Source organism: Rattus norvegicus, chromosome 17 (genome assembly GCF_021556685.1).
Source record: "Rattus norvegicus strain SHRSP/BbbUtx chromosome 17, alternate assembly SHRSP_T2T, whole genome shotgun sequence".
Lineage (NCBI taxonomy): Eukaryota > Metazoa > Chordata > Mammalia > Rodentia > Muridae > Rattus > Rattus norvegicus.
This window is the reverse complement of record NC_141550.1, coordinates 82,932,552-82,951,714: the sequence shown is the minus strand read 5'-3', so window position 1 is coordinate 82,951,714 and position 19,163 is coordinate 82,932,552. Positions and strand designations below refer to the sequence as shown.

At 42.2% G+C, this 19,163-nt stretch overlaps 1 protein-coding gene across 1 annotated transcript in view; it reads left to right on the top strand.

Moving 5' to 3' along the window:
- The window catches only part of Rsu1 (Ras suppressor protein 1), a 244,967-nt gene extending 233,338 nt beyond the window's left edge, over window positions 1-11,629 (top strand). Inside the window, exon 10 of the transcript XR_015640969.1 lies at window positions 11,137-11,629. The gene's annotated coding sequence lies outside the window, so the exon portion shown is untranslated. The remainder of the gene's footprint in view (window positions 1-11,136) is intronic.
- The last annotated feature ends 7,534 nt before the right edge of the window (window positions 11,630-19,163 follow it).

Sequence of the window (19,163 nt, the reverse complement as noted above, 5' to 3'; positions counted from 1 at the left end):
CCATGGGACGAATCCTTCCCCAAGCCACTCTTGCAATTTACTAACCAAAGAAAATGTATTACCTGTAGAACCTGATCTATAATGGCATGGTCACTTAGGACTCAGAGGAGAAAGGAGCTCACATCTGGAGAGACTCTTGGAATGAACAAGAGAGCAGCGACTCCCTTCCTGGGGTCCAGAGGATACTTTCCCAGCTCCCATTGGATGCCTGAAACTATATCATATTTAATGACAAAGAAATTGATAGATTCTTTTCCTATATATACATATTTGTGACAAAGTTTAGTCTGTAAGTTAGATTTACTTCTAGATTAACAATACCTAACAAAATAGAGCAAAACCAACACTATACTATAACTAAGTTATTTTATGTTTGTGAATATTTTACTCTTAGAATTTTCTGTTTAATATTCTTTCAGTCTACAGTTGATTGTAGTAAGTGAAAATCCAGAGAACAAAACAAACAACTACACTTAAGAATGAATATTTAGTAGGGCATAGTGGTGCACTGCTTAAATCCAGCACTTGGGAGGCAGAGGCAGGCAGATCTCAGTGAGTTCCAGGACAGCCAGAGAAACATAATGAGACCATGTTTCAAAAAAAGAAGAGGAAAGGAAGGAAGGAAGGAATAAAGGAAGGAAGGAAGGAAGGAGGGAGGGAGGGAGGGAGGGAGGGAGAAAGATAGAAGGAGAGAAAGAAAGAAAGAGAGAGAGAGAAAGAAAGAAAGAAAGAAAGAAAGAAAGAAAGAAAGAAAGAAAGAAAGAACAAATGTGTAGACTCATCAACAAAACCAGCAAGTCTCTGAAGCCCCCCAGGCTTTCTGAAGGTTTTCTCTACAGCCTTGTAGATATTTAAGATACTTACCCCTTTACTTACAGTGCTTGAGAGACTGTTTTTCAATAACTGTAGGACCAGAAGGGGAGAGTAATATAGTCTAATCTAAGACCAAGAATAGAGCTGGGGTTGTAGCTCAGAGGTAGAGCACTTGGTGGGCATATACAGGTCTCAGGGATCCTCATAGCAGGATACACACACACACACACACACACACACACACACACACACACACACACACACAGAAATGGATAAATACTGTTTGTCCTTAAACATCTCATAAACCTACCTTTAAATGATGCAGAATAAAAATGACCACTTTTAATTGTCCTGTGATACTCTGTAGGCTTGATTTCTATAAGCAGAGCCTGCCTGCCATCGGGTATAACACAGATGATTAAACAGGTATGTAGGGAATACATCACAGGCTATGTACCCTTCTAGAGCATCAGATGAACTGGGGATCTCTTTAGAAGTAATGGTGAGGGAAAAGATGCCTCGATGCACACAATGGAACTTCCTGCCTTGTTTTTCTCTATAGACTTTCAAAATGCATTATTCGGCAAAATTAAAGGCAAACACCAAAGAGCATGTGCCATTTTTCAGACCTATTGGAGGTGTGAGCATCCACATAGGACTCAGTTTCGACTATGCCAACCCCAGTGCTGGCATGTTTGCTGGTTGTTTTTCCAGACACAAGTTTGCTGCGTAGCTTAGGCTGGCTTAGAACTCACAAACCTCCTGCCTCACTCTCCTGAGTGCTGCAACTATAAGTTTATACCATCACCCATTATTGGTTTGTTTGTTTGTGTGTTTTTCACAAAATAAATAAGGAGCATCCTATCATGCTTATATAGTCCAGGACTCAGGAGGTAGAGGCAGGGGATCAGGCACACAAGTCCAGCTGGGCTACTTTCGTGAGTTCCATAAGAAATGAAACAAGCAAACAAATTTTTAACATATCAATAAAAGTAAATAGAAAAGCCACACAATGATAAACAAAGAAAGGAGGGAAGGAAAGCAAGGAAGAAGAAAGAAAGGAAGAAAGAAAGAGAGAAAGAGAGAAAGGAAGAAGAAAGAGAGAAAGGAAGAAGAAAGACAAAGAGAAAGAAAGAAGAAAGAGAAGGAAAGGATGAGAAAGAGCTGCAGAGATGGAGGGAGGAATCAATTCTATCAATTCTCACTTTTTAACTTGGGAAAAGAGAATGTTTTCTAATTGGAACCAAACACATGGATAAAACACAAATAGAGAGAACAGCACACAGTCACATGCTTACCTTATCAGACAAAATACTTAATGACTGTCACTATTTCAAATAATGAAAGCAAACTTCTTCTTTCCTCCCTTCTTAGAGTTTGTATTTTGGCTAAGAATTTCTAAAGAGTAGCTTACCAATGCTATAGAAAGTCCAGAGTTAGTAGGTAGGTAGAGCCATTCTGATTTTAATTGTTGAAAACTGTTTCGTTGGGTGAAATTATTCTGTTACAGCATGTTGAACAGTTTTCTAGGATTGCTGGCTACAGAGCACCACGCAGATTAGCTTTTGTCAAGTTTCAAGGCCATCGAGTGCAAGTGTCAACTGGATTGGTTGCTTCTGAAGCTCTGAGTGAGGGCTCTGCTCTGGGCTTTGTCATTGGCATGAGGTGACCTTCAGGCTTTCTTGACTCATGTCCTCTGTTCAAATTTCCCCCTTTTGTAAAGGCACTGGTTAAGTTGAATCAGGATCTCCTCTTACTCCAGTATGACCTCACATTTTTATTTTTCTTCATAAACTGTTTTTGAGAATTTTGTAAAGAGAACATTGTATTTACAAGATTTCCAACCTTTCACCCACCAACTCCTCCCATGTCTCCTCTATCACTCTCTAATTCATGTCCTCTTCTGTAACTATGATTGTTTACACACACACACACACACACACACACACACACACACACACACACCATAACCTACCTAGTCCAATTAGTATAATGATTCACCACTCTTGATATTATAACAACTGTAACAGGCAAATGACAAGATGCTAGTAAAAGGGAAATTGTGTGAGGAATAAGAAGTATGTTGGAAGTCTATGTTTCCTGGCCTATATTTTGTTGTACAAACTGTTTCTAAAACTGGCCTTTTAACGTGTGTGCGTGCGCGTGCATGTACATGTGTGTGTGTGTGTAAATGTGTGTTTATGTATGTGTAAGTGCACATAGACATATACACACATGAGCATTCATGTATGTCAAGGCCAATCGACAACCTTAGGTATCATTTCTCAAGTGCCATCCCATCCATTTGAGGGGAGGAGTGGGAGTCAGGTTCTCCTTCTGACAGTGAGAGTACGCTCATTGGCCATGGAGGCCAACGATCTATTCTTCTTCTACCCAGGATGACAAGTGCTGGTGACTACAAACAGCTTTTGAAGAAACTTTGTTGGAGTGATTGAACCACATCCTCATGGACACACCCTTTACCAACTGTGCTATTCTTGCAACGACCTATTAAAGTTTTTTTTTTTATTTTTAGAAAGCCAAATCATGCATAAACAAGATAAAAGACCTTCACTGTCTGCACATAGCCAGAGCCTAGAGTCACCCATCTGCCTGCCTCTGAGCCGTGTTCAGCCCCTGGACCTACTCTACGCCAGTCACTCCAAGCTTCCTTTTGACTCTGGGACCATCCTATCTTCTCCAGGGAGGGACGTCTGGTGCAAGTTGCTTCCATAGCCTAGAACCTTCTTTCCTTCTTTCTTTTTCCAAGTCTTCAGTTTATGTAAGGCACTCACAAAAAAGGTGTCATATTGGCCTTGGCTTTCACGCTCTTCGTTCTCACTGCTGTGAGATTGGTTATATTTCCATGATAACTCTCTTCCCTTTCCAAACACACAAGTCTTCTTCTCACTGATTCCGCATTGACTACCTCTTCCCATCTCCCCTGAGACCTGGGCTCGGCTGCTGCTCAACTTCTTCCTCAGAGTCAGACAGAGGTAGCTGTAATGGATGAAGTCAAATGGTACCAAATAGAAGCAATAGCTAAACTTCATACAGCATGGCTACACTATTCTTTCCACCAGCACCTCTTCTTCCTGAGCAATGTTGCTTTAAACACAGGAAAAATATGAATGCCCTCTTTCCATAGAGACTTCTGTTTCAGATTTAGCATCCTGGAATTGGTTAGGTAACCACCTGAGTTCATCTCAGCTGGGAGAGTTGAGAAAAGTGATCCTGAAAACAGCGAGAATTTAGGAGGTGATTTAGAAGAGAGGTTTGAAAGCGTTGAGTGCTCCTGGTAGAATTTGGAGCACAGGTGTAGAACCTTCTACTTGGAAAGAATCACAGAGAGATGCTGTCCAAAGCTGTAGATTAGCTGGTGCAGAGGATGGCTTCTTAATTGTCTCAAAGCAAACAGGCTTTAATTGGTGATCTGAGAGGGGAGCCATGGGGTAAGGCTTGAATGCTTCTTTTCGTGGTGAATGAAATCACCATAATGGTCAAGAAAACCAAACAAACAAATAAATAAAAATGAGATCAAACCAAAACAAACCAACCAACCAATCAAACAAGAGAACCAAAGAAGTAAGGGCTGCTATGGCTTCGTGTTTGCTTTTTGTTCTCTTTTTATGTCAGTTTTGTTCCAAGTTTAGAAGTTAAATATATGCAGGACAGTTGTAGAAATTATGACACCGAAGTGCACATTAATGGAGCAAGTAATATCGGAATGGCATCCCAACTATTGAATATCCATCGTGGTACTGCTCCACTAGTGAGGTATATAGCTTTAAATGAACTGATTTTCTGTCCTTGGGGGAACGAGACCTACAGAGAAAGAAACACTGAAATGTTAACTTGCCATAGCAAGGTACCATGGGTCACATAGGTTAAAAACAACAGAAGCTGGGTTTTGTCCAGTTTTGGAAGCAGAAAGTCTGAGAGCCCTATGGAATTCTTCTGGAGATCTAGAGAATGATCTATTCTAGATCTTTCTTTTGGTGTATATATGGGCATCTTCTCTCCGGTCTTCAGACATGTTTCCTTGATTTCCCAGTCTATCTCGTACCCTAATCTTTTTTCTTCATAAGGACAATCTAGTCCTTAATAGATTTGAATCCATCAAAATGACAATTATTTCAATTTAATCACTTCTCTAAAGAATCTATAAATAAGGAAGCAATCTCATGGACTGGAATTAAGATTTCAACATAATTCAATTTGGCCAGTAACACCACCAAAAAAAAAAAAGAAAAAGAAAAAGAAAAAGAAAAAAAAAGAAAAGGAAAAGAAAAAGGAAGATATAACAGAATCCCAAACACACACTTTTCTTCTTTTCTCTCTTAGTGTTGAGACTTGGGCCTAGGACTTCCTACATGCTGAGAAGGCAGCTACAATCCTTGCTTTTAATTATTTATTTTAAAATTACATTGTGTTTATCTTGTTTGTGGGTATGTGTATGTACATGAGAGCAGGGAATGAAGAGAAACTTGTGGGAGCTGGATTTCTCCTTCCACTATGTGGGACCTGGGGATTGAACTCAGATCATTGGGCTCAGTGGCAGACTCCTGGGTCCACTGAACCATCTTGCTGGCTCTGAGTTTCCTTTTTTGGACAGCAGCTAATTAAATTACCCATGCTGATCCTGACTCGGCCTTGTTTTTTATTATTATTATTATTATTATTATTATTATTATTATTATTATTATTATTTTATTTTTCTTGGATATTTCATATATTTACATTTCAAATCCCCTTTCCCCCCCTCTGCCATATCCCTTCCTCTCTCCTCCTGCTTCTATGAGGATTCTCCTACTCCCACCCACCCTCTCCAACATCAATGCCCTGGCATTACCCTACACTGGGAAAATGAGCCTTCACAGGGCCAAGGGCTTTTCCTTCTACTGATCCTGGACAATGCCATCCTCTGCTACATATGTGTCTGGAGTCATGGGTCCCTCCATATATACTCAATGGTTGGCGGTTTAGTCCCTGGGAGCTCTGGTGGGGTCTGGTTGGTTGATGTTGTTGTTCTTCCTATGGGGATGCAGACCCCTTCAGCTCCTTCAGTCTTTTCTTTAACTCCTCCACTGGTTCCCTTTGTTCAGTCCAATGGTTAGCTGCAACCATCCTCACCTGTATCAGTAGCGCTCTGGCAGAGTCACTCAGGATGGACACCCATATCAGGCTCCTGTCATCAAGAACTTCTTGGCATCAGCGATAGTGACTGGGTTTGGTTGCTGCATATGGGATAGATCCCCAAGCAGAGCAGTCTCTGGATGCCCTTTTCTTCAGACTCTGCTCTACTCTTTGTCTCTGTATTTCCTCCATGAGTATTTTGTTCTCTCTTCTAAAAAGGGATGAAACATCCCCATTTTGGTCTTCCTTCTTCTTGGGCTTCATATGATCTGTGAATTCTTCCTTAGGTATTCCAAGCTTTTGGGCTAATATCCATTTATCAGTGAGTGCATACCATGTGTGTTCTTTTGTGATTGAGTTACCTCACTTAGGATGATATTTTCTAGTTCCATCCATTTGCCTAACTGAAAATAATAGAAAAGAAAGTGGGGAAGTGCCTCGAACACATAGGCACAAGGGAAATTTCCTGAACAGAATACCAATGCTTATGCTCTAAGATCAAGAATTGACAAATGGGACCTCATAAAATTGCAAAGCTTCTGTAAGGCAAAGGACACTGTCAATAGGGCAAAATGGCAACCAACAGATTGGGAAAAAGTCTTTACCAATCCTATATCCGATAGAGGGATGATATCTTATATATACTAAGAACTCAAGAAGTTAGACTCCAGAGAATCAAATAATCCTATTAAAAATGGGGTACAGAGCTAAACTAAGAATTCTCAACTGAGGAATACTGAATAGCTGAGAAGCACCTAAAGAAATGTTCAACATCCTTAGTCATCAGGGAAATGCAAATTAAAACAACCCTGAGATACCACCTTACACCAGTCAGAATGGCTAAGATAAAAAACTCAGGTGACAGTAGACGCTGGCGAGGATGTGGAGAAATAGGAACACTCCTCCATTGTTGGTGGGAATATAAGCTGGTACAACCATTCTGGAAATCAGTCTGGAGGTTCTCCAGAAAAGTGGACATTGCCCTACTTGAAGACCCAGCTCTACCTCTCCTGGGCAAATACCCAAAATGATGCTCCAACATATAACAAAGACACATGCTCCACTATGTTCATAGCAGCCTTATTTATAATAGCCAGAAGCTGGAAAGAACCCAGATGTCCTTCAACAGAGGAATGGATACAGAAAATGTGGTACATTCACACAATGGAGTATTACTCAACCTTCTTAGTAGCTGGGATTACAGCCAACACCAGAGCAGGTCCAGGTTAAAGGTTCTTGATCCATAAAACATTGCTCTAGACAAAACAATGGTCAGAAAGATATTTCTGAGGAAGCATACATTTTAAATGAAAGTTTTGGTTAGAGAGAGGGAGAGAGAGAGGGAGAGGGAGAAGGAAGAAGGGAGGGAGAGAGAGAGAAAGAGAGAGAGAGAGAGAGAGAGAGAGAGAGAGAGAGAATCATCAGAACTGGTGGCCTCTGAAGGCATGCTAAGCAGTGTAACACTAGCAGGGACCCATGCCTGGAAACATATCTTAGATGAGTCTGTGGAAGGAACAGAAATTGAACCTAGTCATGACTGCTGGTAATAAGAATTAAAGTCTTAAGTAGGCATAAAGTATAATTAGTATGACATTATGAATTAGAGATTTATTTTGAGACTCTGAGACAAAATGAGGCCTTTATAAATCTCTAGGAAGTGGGAAGAACAATGATTAGCATCTCTCGGGGTGAGGAATCTCAGCTTGGTATGCAGAAACGAGAACTGGGACAGCCTGGAGACCAGGAGACCGAGCTGGAAGCAAGGAACCTGGATGCTATTATGAAGGCCCTGTCACATCGCCACAAAGACGTGCTGTAGAAGGCATTATGAAGAAGAAAAAGACAAAGTAGAGGTCCTTTCTAAAGAAGAATCTGAAAGAGTAACTATTGAAATCTCTTAGTTACAAGAAGTAAGCTGTGCTCATTAAATGCTGTGGACATGGTAACCTGGAGGGGAGCTATGCCATATCTGTAGCTCATCTGACACTGTGAATGCCCAAGGTGAGGCCACACTTGGGCTGGAAATGCTGATGGAATGTTCTGGCTTCAGTGGATGGCGAGTTTCTAGCTGTGCTAGCAACTAGAATGTCCTCCTTTGCCTTTGTCTCTCAGGCATAGCCTTGTCTAACTCACTGTTGCTTTTAGCTCAGTTGTATCCTGTCTCTGCAAGCCCATTATGTTGAGACTCGAGTCCTAAACTCATAAAATATGACCGTACTTGATGTACCTACAATATGATGATTCCGTATGGGTGGACTCTAATCTGACAGGTCTGGTAGTTTGTAGGCACAGAATAAGATACCAACATGGAGGGAAATTATGGCAAGACCCAAGGCAAAGGAAGATGTTCTAGCTTTCCTTTACTGTGACACAGTCACTGAGCTGGTAGGCTTATACAACGATAAGGCTCATTTTGGCTCCTAATTTTGGAAGTTCCAGTCCATAATTACTTGGCCCTGTCGCTTTGAGTATATGAGGTAACGTGTCATGAAAGAAGGGACACCCCCACTCTATTGTTGACCTTTTTGTTGCTGTAATAAAGCACTGACCAATACAGCTTGTAGAAGATAGAGTTTATCTGTCATCATGGTTCCACCATGGCGGAAACCATGGTTCCAGCATGGCAGCAAACAGCAGCATAGCAGATGAAGTGGAAGCCCAGGACTCACATCTTGAACCAGAAAGAACATACTGGAAAGTGGTGCCCCTCTCTCTACTATCAAAGCCTACCTTCAGTGATATGCTCCTTCTAGTCAGGCCACACTTCCTAAACTGGCTAAACAGTACCATCAACTAAGTGTCCTATATAGGGGCCATCTCAACCTGCCCAAACCACCATATCTACCATGATGGAACAAGAAGCCATTCACCTCAAGACCAAGATCAGGAAAGGGGGGGGAGGGTTGGGGATGATGGTGGGAGGGGAGATCAGGTCCTACAAGCCCTTTTTTGGCATGCTTCCAAGACTTAACTCCTCCCCACCATCATTCACATCATAAACATTTCAATTTCTTCTAAATAGTACCAAACTGAGGACTAAACTTTTAACACATGGGCCTTTGGGGGAACATTCTGGATTGAAGCTATCAAAGCAGTCACTCACAAGCCAAAGAGAAAGATCTTAGACGTGACTTAATCTACTGGCGTTTGGATGTCAGGCTTCTAGCGTCTATAACTATGAGAAAACCAAGTTCCATTAAGCCACACTGTGTTATAAAGGCTTCAGCTCAACCATATACCACTCTGCCCATGGCTGCTTTTGAGCCTCTGGTGTTTCCAGGAGGCCCTTTGGATCCCTATTTCATGTGAGTTTGCTCGCAGCCAGGTAATGACATGCCGACTTAGTTTATGTGAATTTCTTTCATATTCCGTCCTTCCCTGAGGAAAAGAAGCCTTACGAACTGAACACGCCACCCCACTGAACAGAGGGCTACTAGTTACCTCTTTAAATCCAACACCAGTAAATACAGCGATAGATTTACTTTCCCATTGGTACTAGTTATATCTGAAGTGCTGAACGGCCTCTTGTGACTAGAGGGATACCTCAGTGGTCACAGCAAGTGCTGGCCAGTCCCATCGAATCTACTAGAAAGTTCTAGTAGATAGTATTGTACCAGTATAGAAGAAAGCATAAAAGCCACACAAAGCCCCGAAAGCCCCATCATGGCTGCTGTATTGTTAGGCTGTATATTTGTAAGCAACGTAAAACTATTTAAGGTAGTATAATAAAGGAGATGGGATAAAAAAGTGGTGGTGGGCCCCATCAGCACACATCCTTTCTCTCTTTCTTTCTTTCTTTCTTTCTTTCTTTCTTTCTTTCTTTCTTCCTTCCTTCCTTTCTTCCTTCCTTCTTTCCTTTCTTTCTTTCTCTTCCTTCCTTTCTTTCTTTCTTTCTTTCTCTTTCTTTCTTTTGTTCTCTTTCTCTTTCTTTCATTCTCTTTCTCTCTCTTTCTTTCTTCCTTCCTTTCTTTCTCTTTCTTCCTTTCTTTCTTTCTTTCTTTCTTTCTCTTTCTCTCTCTCTTTCTTCCTTCCTTTCTTTCTCTTTCTTTCTTTCTTTCTTCCTCTCTTCCTTCCTTCCCTTCCTTCCTTCCTTCCTTCCTCCCTCCCTTCTTTCCTTCCTTCCTTCCTTTCTTCCTTTCTTTCTACGGGGTCTCACTATGTAGCTCTCACTAGCCTGGCACTTGCAGTAAGTTCAGAGACAAGGCTAGACCTAAACTCGTAGAGATCCTCTGATCTCTGCCTCCAAAACGTTAGGGTCAATGGCTAGCCCATGACCTTTATATTAAAAGTTTGAAAACCAAGGAAGAGGACCCAATGTGACTGGCCCATGTGGAGAAGAGGACTTACCCAGCCAGAAGGGGACTGAAGAAAAGGTGGGAGTTAGAGCCTTGGGGACAAAGGACTACAACTCTCCCATCTCAGGGCCTTCCCAAAGAAGAGCCGCAGTAGACAGGATACCTTTAGAGGTTCTTTATGGTGTAGCTATAGGTATTGTTTTGATGGTTGATCCAGAAAGTTCCATTGAACAGTAACTACAGAATATGTTCTGACCTGTGCTTTCAGTGTGGCCCAACCAGCATATACCTTTCTCTCTACTTATTAAAATACGTAGTTCCTGTGGACTACCTAGGTGCAAAGATGCTGGCATTCGATGCTATGGAAGATGTAAAGGGAAGTAAGATGTTCCTCCTTCAAAGTACCCTGGCCCCGTAAGCAAGTTTGTCTCACCCAAAATTGCAGCCTGAGAACTGGAAGGGGCATGGGTTCCTGAGTTTCTTGGTCCTTACTTTAGCCTCCTTAATAATTTTAAAGATATCATTCTACTTTAGCATCAAGGAAAACAAAGCCAAACAAATAGGCCGCAGGTTTGAGACCTTCTCTTCAGAGCAGCCGTCTTACTTTCCGTAACAAGGCCAAGTAAAGACCTGAAATCCTTTTAAAAGGCCTCTTCATTTTGGAGAACTCACTTTCAATTAAAGCCGCTTCTATGTTACATTTTAAAAAGGTCTAACAAATGAATGATTAAAAATGATCGCGTTAGTGGTTAAAAAAAATCAGTTGGCAATAATTCCAGAATTAATAGTCAGGAGACAAAGGGCAAGATATATGGAGGGGGTGACAGCCCCAAATAAATCTCCAGGATGACAAAACAGTGTGGGTTTTAATTTGGAATTGTGTTTCACCCAGGTCTGCGGTGATAGCGCGCATCCATCAAGTTTCTGATGAAGATGAGAGGCAGGTTTAGCTGCCAGCCCAGCACTGAGCGAGCTTAACCGCACGTTCCCACCAGGTAGAGGGAAAGAGCAGCCATGGTCTGTCAGATCCTCACCATTCCTCTCCCGTGCCCATTGGTCGTTCCCAACTGCGCTGAAAAATAGATAATTGTTACTTCAAAGAGCGTGCAGTCCGATATAGATTCTCCCACAGGGCTTTAAAAATCATCCCCGGACAACGAGGCTACTCCAGGGCTGAACTTTAAACGCACCGCCATATTTAAAACCCAAGCTATTCCGAGGATGGCTGGTGTGTGAAGCATTCAAAGAAAGGAAGTCGGCAAATCGCTTTTCTCTCTCATTCACGTTCCCCTTTCACTAGTTTAAACCACCTGTATTTATTCTTGCATTTTTATCTCCCCGGTTCCCTTCTCTTTTGTGTGATGTAAAAGTATTTATTTCTGCTGCTGAATTATGTCCTCTTTATTGCCTTGGAGGAGCGGCGCGCCTGTTACCTTTCATGGGTGGGAAAGTGGTACCTTTTGAGCGGCTTCTAGTCGTGGGTATTAATGCAGCCCATCATTTGAATGGCATTATCATCCACGGAAGCCACTTCAAGTTCATTTGCATCGTGCAATATGTATTTCTATATTTGTGTGGGTCTAAGAAGAGCTGAGACTCATTAAGATTCAAGCTATACTCCATGCTTAAAACTTCAGAAAATTCACCGACTGTCTCAAGTGGGCTGTGGTATCTTACCTTGAATGCATTGTCTGTGTTTCTGGAACCAGTGAGTGGTTACGCTATAATGTACTGTAGACTAACAGAAGAATTCACTGGGGTTGAAATAAATGCTCTAATTATAAATAACGGATTAGGATATGAAGGGAGAAACGTGACATTCATACGCTTAGGAACACACTTAGGAATATACTTGCCCACCCTTGTTAGGGCAACTTTTGGTAACTGAATAGTTGTGGGTTTATAATGTCAATACCGGGTTGGGGATTTAGCTCAGCCTAGGAAGCGCAAGGTCCTGGGTTCGATCCCCAGCTCCGGAGAAAGAAAAACGAAATACAATGTCAATACCAAATGATGAATGAAATAATTTGGTGGAAGGTGGGAGAGGATGGGAGAGAGGGAGAGGGAAAAAGGGAGAGGGAAGGGTATCTACATGTTTTTGATGGCATGTGTGCATGGCAGGCCTGAGGCTGATGTCAGATGTCCTCTCTCTCTTCCTCTCCACGTGTATTAGTTTCCTGTCCTATTGCCATGATAAATTACCCCGGTTAAAGGGGTTTATTACAGGTTGCAGTCCATCTTACCAGGCAAATCAAGGAGAGCGGAACTGAAACAGCAGTCATCTGTGCAGCCAAGGTCGGAGAGAGCCCGCGTGACTGCATGCCTGTGCTTAGCTGGCTCTCCCCTTTCATCCAGTGCAAGGCCTAGCCTCTGAAACTGTGTCACCCATATTCAGAGTGAGTTTTCTCGCTGTAATTAATCGGATTAAGGAGATCTCTCACAGGTGCGCCTGCAGGCTAACACAATCCCCACAATTCCTCAGGGAGACTCTCTTCCTAGCTGCTCTAGAGCACATCAAGTTGACTATTAAAACTAACCCTCAAGGGGGCTCAGTAGTTAGGGGCTTTCACTGCTCTTTCAGAGGACCCAGGGTTCTATTCCCAGCCCCTGCATGGTAAAGGTGGCTTCAGGAATCTTCCCATCTCCACCTTTTCCCTCGGTGCTTGGATTCAAAGTCAGGTCCTTCCTTATGCTTGGATAGCAACCCCTCATCCACTGAGCCATCTCCCCGGTCCTCGCTTTCTGTTTTAAAATTTGGATATTTTGGCACGGCTGGTAAGCTTCTTATTTGCTCAAAGATTATTTTAAAACAAAATGCGAGGAGTAATGCATCCGTGTCTGCAGTGATTTACAGGTTCAGATATTTGTAGGCATGATATGGGAATACATCTGCCAACTGCTTTAACTAACTTCCTTCCTTTCTCTTTTCTCCCTCCCTCCCTCTCCTCCCTAAAAGTCTACACTTGGCTCCCTTCCCTTTTCTTTCTGCCTTCTACCATGGGATAATGCTACAGGAAGACCCTCGATAGACACTAAACAGATGGCAGCATTCTGACTGAGATTTCTAAGTGTTTAGAACTGTGACTAAAGACATTTCTTTTCTCCGTAGATTACCTAGCATCCTTTCAGACCAACCCAAAGTGGACAAAAATGTAGCAGGCAGGTAAAGATGAAAAGACCTTGCCGGTCTTGAGATAGCAGGGGAAAGATGACGGAGGACTAGAACTACTCATGGTGAGGTGGGTGTTTATAAGAGGAGCAACGGTGTGCTTGAAATATCCAGAGGGAGAATGTCCTGGTGAGGGAAGGTGTGAGGAAGAGGAGAGAGGGGAGGAAGGCTTTGAAAGGGTAGTCAAGAAAGCCTGGAAACTGCAAGGCTATTTCAGGAATGATTAACTGATAATTGGCCAATGACGTGCTAGACAGGTCCAGTTATGCAAATCGAGCCTGGGAATTTAAAGAAGCTTTGCACCAGTCATCTGAGCTTAGGGAATTAGAGCTTCTGACCTCCAGGACAATGGGAAGTCCTTATTTCTGAGCAGTGGTCATAGGTGTTGAAGGACTGCTGAAGGGGATGAGAGGAGCGGAGGGCAACACGGACCGTGATTCATTCCCCTTTCACGAGTTTCATACTAAATTGAATTGAATTAAGTGGGATGTATTAATGAGAAGATGATAGAACTGATTTATCCAGAGAACTCATTCTCACCCATGCAGTCAAACACTGGGTGAAACATTAGATTGTGGCCTCTGAGCCAGTTGTAATTTCAGAAGAAAAAATGACATATAGTTCAGACTCAACTTATTTTGTAATTTGTAAAATTTCTTTTAGTTGGTTCCTTTTCTCCCCTTTGTTCTGTTCTAGGACTTTACACCAAGAGGTATGTGGACACCATTCTTGGCCCTGGGACAACGGACAAGAAGGTGTAGTCGGGGTTCTGTGTTGTGACGACAGCATGCATGCTTATTTGACATGCCAAAATTATGGGATATCAACCAAGAGACACTGTCATAGATATTCAGTAGTTGGCTTGCTTTATGGAGCCATTTGGACCTTCTGTCCATCTATAGAAACAAATTTAGAAAAGATTAGATATAAAAAACATCTCTATATATATCTATGCATAAATGTTTACATATTGATTTGCATGACTAGATAATATGTAATGGGAGACATAAATGCATAGATAATGGAGGCTGCTGTATAATGGATATGTTTAGGCAATCCCTAATTTAATAGGCTACCTCAATTGTTTTCCTTAAGTATCTACTGAGAGCACAGACCTGTGCATCTTCCCTTGGGAAGTTGCTGTTTCAGAGGAATGGTTCAAACATAGAAAGGGAGAAAAGGCAAAAATAGGGCTTAGGAGACAGCTGATTGTGTTAAGTGCTTATTACACAATTACCAGGAACCTTGGTTCAGACCCCCCCCCAAACCAAAAGATGAATAGGCAGGATGTCCCGCTGTAATCCCAGCATAAAGAGCAGAGACGAGGAATCCCCTAAACAAAGTGGCCAGCTGGATTAGCCAAAATAGCAACTCTTGAGCTAACTCAGAAACTCTGACTTACTATGTAAGGCAGAGAGCTGTAGAGAAAGGCATGTCCATCTCTGGCATGCACAGATGCACAGACATGCACTCGAGTGAACCTGTACATGCATGTGCCCACACACCTGCAAAAATGTACACACAAATGCACATGCAACACACAGAGACACATATACAGGTCCAGACAGAAACCAGCCCCTGGGCCCATTTGCATGTCAGGCTCAAACTGGAAACCCAAGCTATGGATGTGTTGTTAGAAGGGTCTAATTGAGAGTCAATCTCTTCTGTGTGTATAAGCTGACACACGGAAAGGTTTCCATTTGACTCCAGCTAAAAGAAAAAAATAAACACACAAAAAAACAAAAGCAGCAACAAAACCAAAAAACAACCACCACCACCATCACAACAACGAAAACCAAAACAGAAACAAAAACAAGAAAAACACAAAGTTGTGATTTAATTATAATTTTTACAGACCTTTCATACAATCCAGAGCCCCATATAGTTACTCCTCAATTAGCTAATGACGTAATAATTACATAAGTACTGCTTGACTGCTTTCAGTGGGTACCATCACAGTAAAGTCACAACCACTTCTCTTGAAAGCCAAGCTACTTACAGTGGGTCACTTCTGTCCACACTTCACTCTGCATCTGGTTACAAATCAAGAACACCTTGACAATTTATGTTTCAGGGCTAGGGTTTAAAAGTAAAGCACTTGTGTGCAGCTGAGAACCCTCCCTACATTAGGAACCGCTGCTATGTCTACTTGCCATGTGGGTAATCCGAAGCATGTTATTTGTTCACAGGCCATGCTGGTTACATGCACTGTTCCGAGCTTACACATGTATTCTCTCATGCGCTGTTCTAAGATTAGACCCATGTAGGTGTGAGACCGTCTACATCCACCATTGGAGTTTATACCTTCTCTGGGTTGAACACAATTATGATCAGGTTCTAGAATATCAGGAACTCATATCATGATGTAGCTCTGTGGAAAAGCCTTCCATGACCTCTCCTTTCACATGTATGACATCCTTGGATTATTAAACAGAAGAGTAAGGCCACTATAGTCTTCATCACCACCTTCCCACTAGACCAATCTGTGGCTGTACAAGTTGTCCCTCTAGTATCATTTCTGCTTTGATAGTTACTTAATGTCACTTTCTTGAACTGACCCATTGTCTCTGGATGGCCGAGCTCATGAGACCATGGCTGAAGATGATATATTAGTTGCTTCTGAATTGCTGAAACCAAAATACCAGAGAATAACCTAAAAGGAAGAGTTAGTTGCTCTGGATCTTGATTTCAGCCCAGAAGAGTGGGGAAGGAAGAGCAGAACAGCTCTGTTCATAGCAGTGGAAATGTGTGATAGAAGCTGTTCACATCCTGTGGAGCTAGGAGGCAGAGGACAGGGAAATGATTTGCTGGCTTCTTTTTTCCTCTGGGCTTCTAACCCATCGGATGATGCCACCTACATCCAAGATTGGTCTTCTCACTCAGCTAATTCTTTCTGAAAACACAGATCCACCCAGAGATGTGCCTTATCATATCCTGGGTGATTCTAAATCTAGTCAAGTTGACACTGAAGATCAGAAATCACAGGAGAATGATTCATAGCTCATCCTTGGTAACTTTCCCTTCTTTCTACATCAGCAGGGTAATAGGGATCAAGCACCGTATTCGTGACAAGCACAGAACAGCGTATTCATGCTGGAGACTGTATTCTTTTACGGATGCAATTAGGATCTGAGACCAGTTTGAATACATGTGTTCTAGGTGAGTCTTCTGCAATGAGCAGGTTGCTACTTTCCAGACACCTATTTGCTAATTTGGTCACACCTGATCTGTCAAACTACTTTTCCGACTCATTTTCCCGTGCATTACAAATTCTCAATCTGATGATGTGGTGAGGACTTAAAAGTCCTTCAAAGTGATTGATCTTCTGGCTATTGTACCAGCAGCCCCAGTTGGCATGTCTGAGGATGGTCTGAAACAGGAACAGTTCCCAAATAATTAGCTCAATAAAGTAGAATGTTGTCTTGTCGGTTTCACCGTGGGTCTTCCTGTAGGATGACAGGGCCACCTCTTCAATTCTCCATCTGATATCTGCAATGAGTTTAAATAACCTTGATGTGAAACTTCCTTTTTCTTACCTTAGAGAGGCCATCCACACTTTGAGTTTCGCCTCGCTTTGTCTTAGATGACAGAAGATGGCTCATGAGAACTCCATTGGAGAACCTAAACACCCTTTCTGGTTTTATCTAAGTCTTTAACATCAAGTGTCCATTGTATGACGTTTCTCTTAAGTTGCACTTATATTCCACCAATGCCGTGTGTTCTACCACCCAACACACGGATGCCTGGACTGCTCAGACTTCCTACAACACAGGGACATGCAAATTAATATTGTTCGGCCCTCACAAATTGGGTACCATTGTGATTATCTGCATCAATTCTCCTATATCCACAACTCTGTGATTGAGGTACTAGTGTTATTCTCATTTTATGGGACAGGAAGTTGAAGCTCAGAGCCACTAAGCAATCTTCACAGCTGCATAATGAAAACATCTAGGGTCCAAATTAAGGCCCAACTACTTTTCAAACCATAAGGATATACTGTTTTCCTTGCATATTTCTGAACAGACCCTTTGAAGGTAGAAACTTAATAGTTTTCAGTAAAAAGGAGCATATGTTGTCAAACACAATTTGGAGACTCAACATTCAAGGTAAATGGTCTGGTTTCATTTAAAAAAAAACTATTTCTTATGCCTGCTTTTCTAGCTTGGACCTATTTTTTTTTAAAGATTTGTTATATATAAATACACTGTCACTCTCTTCAGACATACCAGAAGAGGGCATGAGATCTCATTACAGATGGTTGTGAGCCACCCTGTGGTTGCTGGGAATTGAACTCAGGACCTCTGGAAGAGCAGTCAGTGCTCTTAACCACTGAGCCATCTCTCCAGCCCCTAGTTTGGACCTATTAACTTGATGTTTTTTCCTTGTTAAAGAAATGATATTTCTGGGTAAGTGTTTCTAGATTTGGAAGTCCTTCTCATGACCAAATATTTGTTTGCCTGTAAGAACCCAGGCTAGGGCTTTGCTGCCAGTGCGTGCTCAGTAAGATTAATGGATGGCCGTGAATGTCTGTGTGGGCAACTTACATCTAGGATCTGCACAACTCTTCGAAAACAGCACAAGTGATGCGGGAAGATGCAAATCACAGATCACCACCCCACCACACTCATGGGTTTCTGGACTGGACTTTTTGAGCAGAAGCATCCGAAAGGCTCAGATGCAGTAGTAGGAGTCCCACGCATGGTTTTTGTTGTTGTTTTGTTTTCTCTTTAGAAACCGCGGAAGGATGCTGCGCAAGTAAGACTCCATGGCCATCTCCAATATGAGAGGAAATTTGCATCTCCGATGAGCACTAAAGAAAACCAAATACTTTTTTTAATCGACACATTTTCCATTATTATATACGTATAAAGAAGATGAGTAATAAGCCACATCAGATGGTTTATTCAAACTGTCAGAAGAAGGGGATGAAGCATGAGTAACTCCAGAGAAGCGTCTGAGAACTGGAGCAGTAGAAAAACGACAGCGAGCAGCCAAACGTTCCTTCGTTCGTTTACTACCAAGTCATCCCTGAGAGTCTTGCAGAAACAAAAGCCACTTCCTCCCCCTACCCCCACCCCAGTGCATGGTGGGATATTTCCGGGGGAGATGAAGGTGAGCAAAAATTCCAACTCACTTCATGTAAAGCTGAAATGTTCACGTGGACCCTCAGAAATGGGCTCTGGACAGAGTCTGGGGTCAGCCTTGGGTCTCTGGAGAGGGTTCTGTCGTTCTGAACAAGCGGCACTAGACACCGGAAACTCTAGCAGTCTTGCAGGATGTCGGGGGCCCTTGCCTGAAGAGGGTAGAGGAGGAAAGCCCCCATAGTATCACTCTTCTTAGGCTGGGCTGGATACATTAATATTTTGTAGAGCTTATCCCAGCAGGGTCATCCAGTGGCCCTGATTCTCTGCACAGCTCTGGGTCTTCCTGCCTGTATGAATAAGGTGAAAACTAATTTCTCAAGGTTGATCTTGACTCTAATATTTCACATTCGCATCGATGGGTTCACTCATAAAATGACCGTCTTTAACGGAAAAATTCTTTGGGTCCTGGAATGTTTAACAAGCATTTATTTATTTCTATTAAAAAATATTTTTCTTCCTTTCTACCAAACCCTTCTTAGTAATAAAAAGGCTTTGTGGATGGAGATCTCTTGGAACATGAGAGAAGATTTTGTTGTATTAGTATATTTCCTTCCATCATGGGCATCACCACTCACCGTTTTCTCACCTTTGAGAAACAACCCA